The following is a 12,280-nucleotide window of genomic DNA, read 5'->3' as shown; positions in this document are numbered from 1 at the left end:
GTAGTCTATTTAAAGATAAATATAAGTAATAGTAAACATAATATATACTCAAGCCCTAATTGTGGGGTGGACTATAAATGATAGAAAATTGGAAAATTGATTGAATTAAAGTTCCTCATTTTATACGGAAGAAAATGTGGAATATTAAAGTAATTTTCTTCCCTATTATCCAAAGCAAGCCTATCTTTCTTCCTGGGTTTTGAATCTCTGTTAGTGGCATTATCACATTTGCAGTCACTTAGGAATAATACCCTTGAAACAACTTTGATACTTGCATTTTTCTCACCTCTTATATTAAGTCAATTATCACTGTTCAGTTTCAAGTACTCATTTCTCACCTAAACCTCTTGAACAAGTGTATGTCCTCTAGACCAGTGTTTCCCAACCTTCTCTCATGATGAGAATCACCTGGTGGAGTTGTTAAAACACAGATTCCTGAATCCCAACTAAGAAGTGCTAAACTAGAATTTTGGGGAACATATAGGTAAAATTGTATACTTAACTAGTGCTCTAAGACAGATTTTATATACAGAGCACTAAGTTAGGTATGCAATTTTACCTATATGTTCTCCAAAATTCTAGTTTAGCACTTCTTAGTTGGGATTCAGGAATCTGTGTTTTAACAACTCCACCAGGTGATTCTCATCATGAGAGAAGGTTGGGAAACACTGCTCTAGACTGCCAATCTCTTTCTCATGCTCTTCATTCTTTTATTGAACACAGATGTGAGCTTGAGGTTCTGTTTAAAACTCTTTCCCACTTTGTATCAATTAAGACCGTAGCAGAAAAATAGCTGAAATACACAAGTTGGAAAATTTGAGGAGTGTTTGATAAAGTGGCAATTTGCAAAGCCAGAATGTAGAGAAACAATAAATGCTGGTGCAGTAGCAGGGCCAATGACATCAGGCCTGTTATCACCCCAGTCGGGAAGAAGGAAAAAGGAAAGGTATGGGAGAAGGTCGCTGTGGAATGCATAGAGGCTCCTCCCTGGAACACTGCTGAGGAAGAATCCAGGATTATGAATAACCAGACCCTTCTCTTTCCTCTCTCAACGTGTCCCACTTCGGTCAAACATAACAAATTCAGATGAGAAGGGAGCTTGTTAATGCAATCCAAAAAGGTCAAATATCCAGGTTTACCTTCTGTACTTCTCCATGCTCTTTGGTTGAGGAAGGTGGAGAGTGGGTCTGGGGACAGACAGAATATAGCCAGAACTCAGACCTATTTTTTTTTTTTTAATGAATTGAAATCTATTTAGACATTCAAAATCTTTAACCACTTCTCCACAACCTCCTGTTCTAAGTTTAATTTACCACTTCTTTTCCCATATTCTATACTATGTGAGACATTTTTGAAACCATAATTTTCCTTATTCTATCTTATTTTATTTTATTTTATTTTATTTTATTTTATTTTATTTTATTTTATTTTATTTTATTTTATTACCTCTCCTCCCTTGAACTCATCTGTGCTTGGTTTCTTCATCCTAGAAGTCCCAATGCAAATACTATCTCCCCTTAGGAGCACTCTTAATCCATCGGATGCTAGCTCTCTGTAATATATCACCTCCATATGTCAGAGCAAGACCTGCCCTGTGCATCACTCATCCCACTCTGCAGAAGAAGAGATATATGGCTTTATGGAATTCCTGGCCACAGTGCCAGAAGGAGGGCTCATATAAGAGGAGCAAAAATGGGACCCGCTTGGGACAAATACTCTTTTTCCTTTGAGTCCTCTCTTATGGGCCTTTTCCACCATTTCTGGTCAAGAAAACAAAGGTGAGGATTAAGGGGACAGTATCAGGCTGTATAGGCTTCTCTTTAAAATAGAGAAGGAGGAGGAGGAAGTGCAGAAGGAGAAAGAGGAAGAGGAGGAGGATCCTATATTTAGGAGAAGATTTTGAATTCCTCTTCTCAATTTCCCTTTTCTTGCCCAAAGTAAACACTTAGCAGTATTAGCAGAGCATGGCCACTATATGTCTCACAAGGGACTGAGATTGGAGAGTTAAGCTCATGGGCCTTAACAGCCATACTTTTTGTGGGCAGACATACATGCAGACAGACCAGAGTGTGTCAGCATTATGAGACCACTGTGGTCAATGTCCCAGGTGGAATTCCAGTTTGCTAAGGCTACGTATTCATTTCAGAAACCAGGGCAGGCTCACTGGTGATACTCTAGCTGCAAAAGCAGCTGAATGCCCTGAGGCATAGAGAAAGCAAGGTTATGATTTTTGTTAAGGATAAATATTCATTGCTAGGCCCAGGTTAGGCCTCTGCAGGGATCCTAAACTACATGAGCAGCTAAACTTCTGCCTCCAAAGCTCCACATTATTTATTATACAAGGTTTCAGTAGTGGGGAAAGCTCTGGTGGAGAGATTATATTGTAGAAACAGATATTTTATTTGGAGGTCAGGGCTACTCATTCATGATTTTCAAACAAGAACATTTATACCTCCAGTGGGTTATATAGGGCAGCATGTCCAGCTTTTGGAATTCTTATCAAAAATATTTTAAAAAATTATTCTTTTGATCATTCTCCCCTTCCATTTTACCCCCAATGTATTTTGGTTTACATTTCTACCACTATACTTATCATAGTCTAACATATATTACACTGAATATGGTCAGAGAGCAGGGAAATCATCTATTATATTATATTATATTATATTATATTATATTATATTATATATTATAATATATAGTCTTGAGATCTCTTAAGACTAGCACATACGAAGTATTTATTAATGTTTGTGAAATTTAATCATGAGACATTCCCAAGAGCATATTCTGATCTCCTAATTTCCTTCTCAGCAAAGCACACATTAACTCACAATCTTATAAAATTTTTAAAGAAAATTTCCTCATCTAAACTTTTCCAAAAAATCCTCACACAGAAATATCTTATTTCTCAGAATAACTAACTATAATGTTTGCTTTTAAAAGTTTTCTTAGTGTATTTATTCAATTAACCTTCAGGAATAAAGTGCCACAATGCAGCTATTTATTGACAATTTTCTCCCAGTCAAAGATGATAGTCTAACTTCTCCCAAGAAATATATTTTTGGCCATTTCACTAGCTACTACTTCACCAGCTACAAGGCAAATGCAAAACAAAACTACAATGAGATATGACCTCACTCCAGTTAGAATGGCTATAATCAATAAGACAAGTAATAATGATTGTTGGAAAGGTTGTACTGAAAAAGAATCCCTTATTCACTGCTGATGGAAATGTAAACTCGTACTGCCACTCTGGAAAATAGTATAAATATTCCTCAAAAACAAATTAAGAATAGAGTTGCCCTATGACCAGTAACTCCTCTTCTGGGTATCTACCTGAAAATTTTGAAAATATTTATTTGTAAAGATATATGCACCCCTATATCCATTTGCAGCACTATTCACAGTGGCTCAGACATGAAAACAACATTAAGTGTCCTTTCATAGATGATTATATAAAGATGTGGTTTCCATTTCCATATGCAAAATGGAAACCTACTCAGCCTTAAGAAAAAATGAAAGACTGCCATTTGCAACAACATGAATGGACCTTGAGAATTATTATGCTATTCAAAATAAACCAGTCAGGAAATGCTAAGAACCATATGTTTCACTCATATGTGAAACTCATGGATACAGACAATAGTATGGTGGCTACCAGAGGTAAAGGGAGTATGGGGGTAGTGGAGAGTAGAAGGAGTCAATGTTTGGAGATGAAAGGAGATTTGAATTTAGGTGGTGGGCACTCAATGCAATATGCAGATGATGTATCATAGAAATACATACTTAAAACCTATATAATTTTAATAGTGAATGGCACTCCAATGAATTTATTTAATTTAAAGATGATATAATCTGCCGAAACCAGTTTGGCTCAATGGATAGAGTGTCGGCCTGGGGACTGAAAGGTCCCAGGTTCGATTCCAGTCAAGGGCATGTACCTTGGTTGCAGGCACATCCCCAGTGAGGGGTGTGCAAGAGGCAGCTGATCAATGATTCTCTCTCATCGATGTTTCTAACTCTCTATCCCTCTCTCTTCCTCTCTGTAAAAAATCAATAAAATATATATTTTTTTAAAAGATGATATAATCTAAACTAGGAAAGCAGTGGGAATTATGTGGCTGCTGGTAAGGAAAGAATAGTCCATTATTTATATGTACCCTTTAGTCTTGATTTCTAGGTACAGATTTTGATGATCAGATCTACTTTCTGTTACTATAAACAACTCTAGAAGACTGTCATAGTTGTTGCTTCCTCAACAGTCCCATGGCAGAATGAAACTGGTGGAGTCTGGATGGTCCAAGGGGACAGCGTTGTGAATACCTTTCAGAGAATTTTCACAATAACCTCTTTCTTGGCCTCCCCTCCCACCTCCCCCACTATAGTGCCTTAATATGGGTGCCTGTAGCCATGCTTATACTATTGACCTCACCTCCTATCTCATCCATCATGGGTTTGGTCAGAAATTGGATCCTTACCTAAGTGGGCTAATCAGGTAGTTTTCCTTTAGAATACCGAATGGGGATAGAAAGACAAATATTTACTCTTTCCCCATGTTTCGAGATCTAATGAGTACCTAGTACCCATCCTCTGGGTGATGAACATTTTGTCATTTAAACAGTGAGTAGAGCACATAAAATCTTCAGAGGAAAAAAAAAAAAACAAGCAAAGAAGGGAAAAGGAGCAGAAAGGAGAGGCAAGTGAAGAATTCCACTGGGTCCAAGCTTTCTGAGGCCCGACCTTTTTTATTCCTAGCCTTGAACTCTGGGAGATATGAGCATTTTTAGACAGAATTCTTTATTTTGAGTAAGCCAATTTGAGTTACTTTATTTACCTGAAATCAAAGTTGCCTCGTTAATACATTAGGTGGCAAGTAGTTAACAGAGGTCGCCAAATATACAATAAAATCCAGGAAACCAGATCTCCATAAACAACATTAAGAGATCCATTACTGTGCTTAGCATTGTCTGAGCATACAGAACTCCATTCTGTTTTCATTTATATTTTGTTTATTATTTTAAAATATATTTTTATTGCTTTTTAGAGAGAGAAGAATGGAGAGGGATAGAGAGATGGAAACATTGATGAGAAAGAAACATTGATTGCTGCTTCCTGCATGCCCCCTAGGGGAGCAAGCCTGCATCTCTTTTGTGCCCTGACTGGGAATTAAACCTGAAATCTCTTGGTTCATGGGTTGTCACTCAACTACTGAGCAATACTGGCTGGGCTTATCCTGTTTGTATTTATTTATTTTAATTAATAATAATGTTTCAAGTCACTGAAGGGGCTCTGATGCTACAGATTCTTTTTACAAAACCTAATGAAAAATCTTCAGGTTAAGGTTTATTTTGAAAGAGTGATTAATTTCTTGCTTACATTGATTCCTATGCATCTCAAAGTTTTGATATTATTTTCAAAGTGACTTGTTGTTTCACTTATCCATCTCGTGGCCAAACATTCTTACTAGCTTTATGGCTTAAGGGATTTCATGCAAAAAACAAAACAAAACAACAACAACAAAAACAAACAAACAAACAAAAAACTTTTAAAGAAATTTGATACACCACATTTAAATTTACATTTAATTAGTAGACATACATAATGATTTTAATGATACTCAGATTATTGATAATATTCAATAAAAGTATAGTTTTAAACAGTCATGTATTGGGTACCTATTATCATACAATGCTAGGGGATATAAGGATGAGGACTGGTTAATGTGGAAAAAGTTAAGTAATAACACTGCATACTAGTGAAGTAACTGTCTTCTTGATGACAATATTCTGACAACTCAGTGACTAAGCCTGGAAGGATGTAATTTTTTCCCAGGCATCAAAAAAAAATTAGTTTGGATAACTCTGCCAGGCAGAAGGTACAGAAGACCATGTGCTTTGGGGGAAGATGAGACTTTTCCCAAAGGTCAATGTGGAAGGCTGGCAATGGTGAAAAGTTAAACTTGGTGCAGTGATCTTTGACTAGTCATTTACATTTTCCCTCAAGTAATTTCGACAGAAAAGGGTGACTTCATTATTCAACTCCAATAGGCATGTTAAAATGTGTCCCAAAACAATCATATCAATTAATTATGATTTTTAAACCTAAGTGGGAATGAAGGGGAAAGGAGATAAGAGAGAAAGAAAAAAGGAGGGAGGAAAAATTTGGCAAAGATTTACCTCTGCTCCCCTTTCTTTAAAAAAAAAATATATATATATATATATATATATATATATATATATATATATATATATATTATTGATTTTTCACAGAGATGAAGAAAAAGAGAGAGCTAGAAACATCGATGAGAGAGAAACATTGATCATCTGCCTCCTGCATGCCCCCCACTGGGGATGTGCCCTCAACCAAGGTACGTGCCCTTGACAAGAATTGAACCCAGGACCATTCAGTCCGCAGGCCGATGCTCTATCCACTGAGCCAAACCGGTTTCAGCTGCTCTCCTTTCAATATTGATTTTCTCAAATATCTTTTTTTACCCTTTTTAGGAGGACTGCATTTTCACATTATCTCTCCATTTGTATCCCAGGGGTATTGCCCTGCCATTCTCCCACTGGTGATTTATTTTGGTTAGAATCAGGATGGATGTGGATAAAGAGGACATGTGTGAATGAATAAATGAGAAAGGAGAAGCAGCAGGCCAAATGAATCTTTCTCAATGTAGAAGAAAACACATGAAGTTTGGACATCTACAAAATGACTCACTGAAACCATTTGGGTCATGTACCCTCAAGAAGTCTCTTGGGCCTCAGATAAGCACCCTCCAGTCTGTAGCGGCTGGTATAGAGAATGGTGGCAATTATGGTTGTGGTCTGCCTCATGTTTGGGCTGAGGCCAGTCTGGTTCCTCAGAGGGAGTTCCTCTCTCTGTATTCCCACTAGTGGGAGCTTCATCCTGTGGCATCCAGGGCAACATGAACGAGAAATGATCCGGGAGATCACTAAAGACTGAGAATACAGTATTGGGTGTTATTTTGGGGAGGGTAGTAGAGGGAATCAAACCTTTTTGTTTGAGATCTTGGAAATGGGAAGAGAAGGTACAAGGGAGAGGGAAGAAGATGTGAAAATGAATCAGTGTGTCAGAAACAGAGACACTGGCTGGGATCTGAAGTATTGGACTTCACCTTGCCTCTATTAGGAGCAGAGACTTAAGATTTTGGTAACTGATGTGTAATCACTCTTTCCTACCGTGTTTTATCAAACATCCTCTATTCTTGGTCCAATTCACATATATTTTGGGCAAATTTCATAACATTATTATCTCTTTTAATGATTAAAAGTTAGTTTTTGATGTTTAAAACATAATCAAATCCACTTTAAAGCTACCAAGTAATACTAGACTTTAACTTTTATATGTTGCCTGCCCTTTCCCCATTTCAGACTTGAGATCAGACCATGGCTGCTGCTTGAAATCAGGAAGAGATTACAGGTCATGGTTTTGGCTTTCATTTTTCAAGGCTTTGCTCTATCATGGGAACTGGGAGATGAAGGGGAAATGCAAGGCTGAGATATTCTCAGTAACTAGTCTCCTATCATTGGTTGGAAGTCCCCTGCCATTGCACAATGGATAGTTCTCACTTTTCTCTTGTCATGGCCTTCATGGTGATTACATATGGGATATTTGTGTGTGTGTGTGTGTGTGTGAGAGAGAGAAAGAGAGAGAGAGAGAGAGAGAGAGAGAGAGAGAGAGAGAGAGAGAGAATCAACTTCATTTTAACCCCGTCTATTAATGAATGCATTTTAAAAGAAGGCATCGTATTAACATTCAGTTCAGTCCTTCCCCTAATTCCCTTTTCAGGAGGGGCATCACCTCACGTAACCTGGCAGCTGACCGAACAGCCCATAACACGAATGTGCCTGTTCTCTGTGCTTCTTCAAATGGATCAAGGAAGAAAGATCTAAGTTCTCTTCCAGACATTTGGAGGGCTGTGCACAATGGGGATACAGTTTAACCCCTCCTCTCCCCCCCCAACCTTACTCTCCTGTTGTTTCCAGGTACATTCCAGGTTGTTTCTAGGTACAGTCCTTTTAAGCCCAGCTGGTATAAGATGCTCCCAGGACCACCCGCTTCCAGAACAATGAACCAAAAATTGTCTTCATGTCTGTTTGCAAAGGGTACATTTATCAAGCACTCTTGAGAACTTTTTCTCTGCATTGCACTCTGATGTGGAACAGGGATCAGATTTTGCAGGGTTTTCACTCTTTCTTCTAGGCATCATAAATCTTAACTATTGATTCTCTTGGAGCTCTTCCATCCCATTGCTTTGGGTAGTGTTGGAGGTGGTATCTTCCTCCCTTCTTTACTGGGAAGGAAGTAAAACTTCTCACTAAAAACACTGCACTGCTCCAAAGACAATGACTGCAAGGACCCCTTTTCTTTCCTTCCCAGTCCTCTCCCTACCTAGACTGGAGAAATTAAAGGTTAGTTGATGACAGTATACATGGTTCTGTCTCCATTAATAAGCCTTAGTGGGTTTTGTCTGGCCTACATTACTGATAATCTTGGCAGTTCTTTAAAATGGGTAGTAAGAGGAGTTTCATATTTGTAAAATGTAGCCAATTCCACTCAATCTTTTGTGTATCTTGTGCAAGAAGGATTGTTATTGTAAGATAGCATTCTGATGTGTTCAGGTAGGATGATCAAAGCAGCTATATCTAAGCTTTCACCTCAAATAATAAAGTTATTTCAAAGGCAGGTTGCAGAATTTGGAAATGATTCATATGTTAAAGTCAGTGTGACTAGAAAAATTCTATGGAGAAATCTAGCAAATAATTGAAAACACGATATGAATCTGGAGCATGAAAAAGAACTTTAGTAAGACAGAGATTATTTGGAGCCATTAATGTATATATGGCATTTGAAACCTTGGAAATAAAAGATATCTTACATGAAAGGGAATCAGATATAGAGGCAAACTCTGGAGACCATCAATAAGAGATGAGAAGAAGATACTAAATATTTTTTAAAAAGTGTCAGAAAACAGAAAAGTTTAAGAGGAGATGAACAAGTAAATAGGAAAAGAGAAAACAGAAATAGAGTTTGGCAAAGAAAGAGGTGAGGAGTGATGAGGAAAAGGAAGTGTGATGTTGAAGAATGACAGAATGAGAGAAAAGAGAGCTGGCTCTGTCAGGCTGTGGCATAGTGCCACTGACATTTGCCTGAGAAATTTCTCAAAAGCTCCAGTGGCATAAGCTGTCCAACATGAACCTGGAAAAGGTGAAATTTAGGGTTCTTCCTAAATACCCTTGCTGGCTGTGTTAATGTGACAACTCATTCACATAACTCTATTTATTTATAAATATATTTTATTGATTTTTTACAGAGAGGAAGGGAGAGGGATAGAGAGTCAGAAGCATCAATAAGACAGAAACATTGACCAGCTGCTTCCTGCACACTCCCCACTGGTTATGTGCCCACAACCAAGGTACATGCCCTTGACCAGAATTGAACCCGAGACCCGTGAGTCCACAGTCAAACGCTCTATCCATGAGCCAAACTGGATAGGGCACATGATTTGTGAAAGAAAACATTGATTGGTTGCCTCCTACACAAACCCTGACCTGGGCCCAGGCTGGGGAGGAGCCTGCCCTCGACCTGAATGGAACCTTGGACCCTTTGGTCTGCAGGGATGCTCTATCCACTGAGCCAAATCGGCTAGGTCCCTGGTGATTAATTTTATGTGTCAACTGGGCTAGACTGTGGCATCCAGTTCTTTGCTCAAATACTAGTCCAGATGTTGTAAAAGTATTTTTTAGGTGTGATTAACACTTATCATCAGCCAAGCTTAAGTAAAGCAGATTATATTTCATAATATGTGTGGGCCACATTCAGCCATTTAAAGGTTTTAACAACAAAGACTGAAGTTTCCCAAATGAGAAGGAATTCTGCCTCAAGGCTACAAGGAAATCCTCCCTGTATTTCAGCCTGATAGCATGCCTGGCAGACTTTGGATACAAGCATATACCATCAACTCTTACATGGATTGTGACTTGCTGGCCTCAATTACATAAGTCAATTCCTTAAAATAAATCTTTCTCTAATTCTATATAATATATTAATTACATTATTAATATAATTAAAATAATAATTTAATTAATTTCACATTAAATATAATTTAAATAATTAATATTGTATATTAAGTGAAAATACATCTTACTAGAGGCCCAGTGCATGAAATTCATGCATGGAGGGTGTATGTCTCTCAGCCCAACCAGCAATCTCTCCAATCTAGGACCCCCCCCTCCCAATCCAAGACTGCTGACTCCCAACCGCTCACCTGCCTGCCAGCCTGATCACCCCTAACCACTCCCCTGCCAGCCTGATCAACACCTAACTGTTCCCATGCTGGACCAATTGCCCCTAACTGCCCTCCCTTGCAGGCCTGGTCATCCACAAATGCCCTCCCCTGCTGGCCCTGTCATTCCTAACCGCCCTCTCTTGCCAACCTGATCCTCCCTAAATGCCCTCCCCTGCAAGCCTGGTAACCTCCAACTGCCCTCCCTGGCTGGTCATCTTATAGTGGCCATCTTGTGTCCACATGGGGGTGGCCATCTTTTGTGTTGGAGTGATGGTCAATTTGCATATCACCTCTTTATTATATAGGATTATTTACATATAATTACATGTTACTCTCAAGATATCTTCATAAGTTACATTAATATATAATATATTTTAATACAATATGTTAATATAACAAGATATATAATATATGATAATGTACTAATATTATATAGTAAGCAATAGTAGATATATATATATACATATCTATATGACAGAAACACTAATATAGTTAGCTATTGTTTTTGTTTCTTTGAAGAATATTGACTAATACGTGTGTAAATTTTAGCATAGGACCAGTATTTCAATTAGTAGCTTTTGTATGTTATTTCCACTAGATTACAAAGTCCTTTAGGTCCAGACTGCTTCTCATTCATGTTTGTATCTACATTGTCTGGCACATTTTACACACATAATAAATAACCACAGAATTAGTAGATCAGAATGTTCTTGATAGTAATGGATTAAAAATGTCAGATCTTTTTTTTTCTAATGAATACCATAGTTCTGGAATAAAATTGCTTTAATTGATGATAACAAGTTTGGTGTCTGGTATTTAACAAGACTGCAGGGTGGATAGCTGAGAAGCATTTATCAGCAGGTGGCATGTTCCATTTGACACCAAGGAGAATGCAGTTATCCTGCGCTCTGTGACACTTCGGTGTTGCAGCTGATCCAACTCTCTGACCACAGACTCAGCTTACAAGACATGATGTGCTTCTTCAATATCTTAAAATTATATTAAATCTTATTCTGAGTCTTTCTTTTGTTCTGTTCATGAAAAAGATAGTCATTTTCCTTATTGGGGTTACCTGTATGCCTTACAGGTGATGGGAAGATGGGTGTTAGGTAGGAAGCTCCTAGCATCATCTTTTAAATTTTATCCTTATTGTTGAAAATATTGTATATGACCTTCTTTTTTCCATTGACCCCTTTTAGCCCACACTGGACTCCTGCCTCAGGCCTTCACCACACTATTGTCTTTGTCTATGTGCTAGATATATAGTCACACAAGTTCTTTGGTTAATCTCTTCCCACCCACCCTCACCTTCCCTCTGAGAGTCCATAGTCTGTTCCATGTTTCTATATCTTGGATCTATTTTGTTCATCAGCTTATTTTGTTCATCAGCTTGGATCTATTTTGTTCTTTAAATGTCACATATGATACTTGTTTTTCTCTGACTGGCTTATTTTGCTTAGCATAATATTCTTCTCCAGGTCCCTCCGTGCTGTCTCAAAGGTAAAAGATCCTTCTTTTTATAAATAGCTACATAGTATTCCATGGTGTAAATGTGCCACAACTTTTTTTTATCCATTCATCTATTCCTAGTATCTTAACCAGCACAGTAGACGGCGAGGTGTTCTATGTCATGCCTGTGCCCTGCCTGCAAAGTTCCTCCAGGTACAGCAGCTCTTGACCTCTGGCCTGTGCATTCCCTAGGACATGGGGTCTTGGCTGGAAAGCTGGTGCCTAGAGTTGAGCTTTCCTGGGCAGGTCAGGCAAGTACCTCTTGCAGTTCTGCTGCCTTCCCTGGGCTCCACCATACACTTGGATGTCCAGCCCCTTCTATCTCTTTAATCAGTGCAGAATGCCATGTTCTTCTTTGTGTTGTCATAAAAAAATGCTCCTAAAATAATCTAAAAAGTCAACTTTACTAAAAAAAAAAAAAAATAAGTAAATAAGAGAAAGATAGCATGAAGTATGAAA

At 38.1% G+C, this 12,280-nt stretch overlaps 1 protein-coding gene across 1 annotated transcript in view; it reads right to left on the bottom strand.

Moving 5' to 3' along the window:
- The window catches only part of MALRD1 (MAM and LDL receptor class A domain containing 1), a gene marked incomplete at its 5' end in the record, with an annotated part of 553,418 nt that overhangs the window by 21,870 nt on the left and 519,268 nt on the right, over positions 1–12,280 (bottom strand). The window lies entirely within an intron of this gene.

This window comes from Pipistrellus hanaki, assembly GCF_964339955.1.
Source record: "Pipistrellus hanaki genome assembly, chromosome: 1".
In the NCBI taxonomy this organism is placed as follows: domain Eukaryota; kingdom Metazoa; phylum Chordata; class Mammalia; order Chiroptera; family Vespertilionidae; genus Pipistrellus; species Pipistrellus hanaki.
Note: the sequence above shows the minus strand (reverse complement) of the source record. Positions and strands in the feature narration are given on the sequence as shown.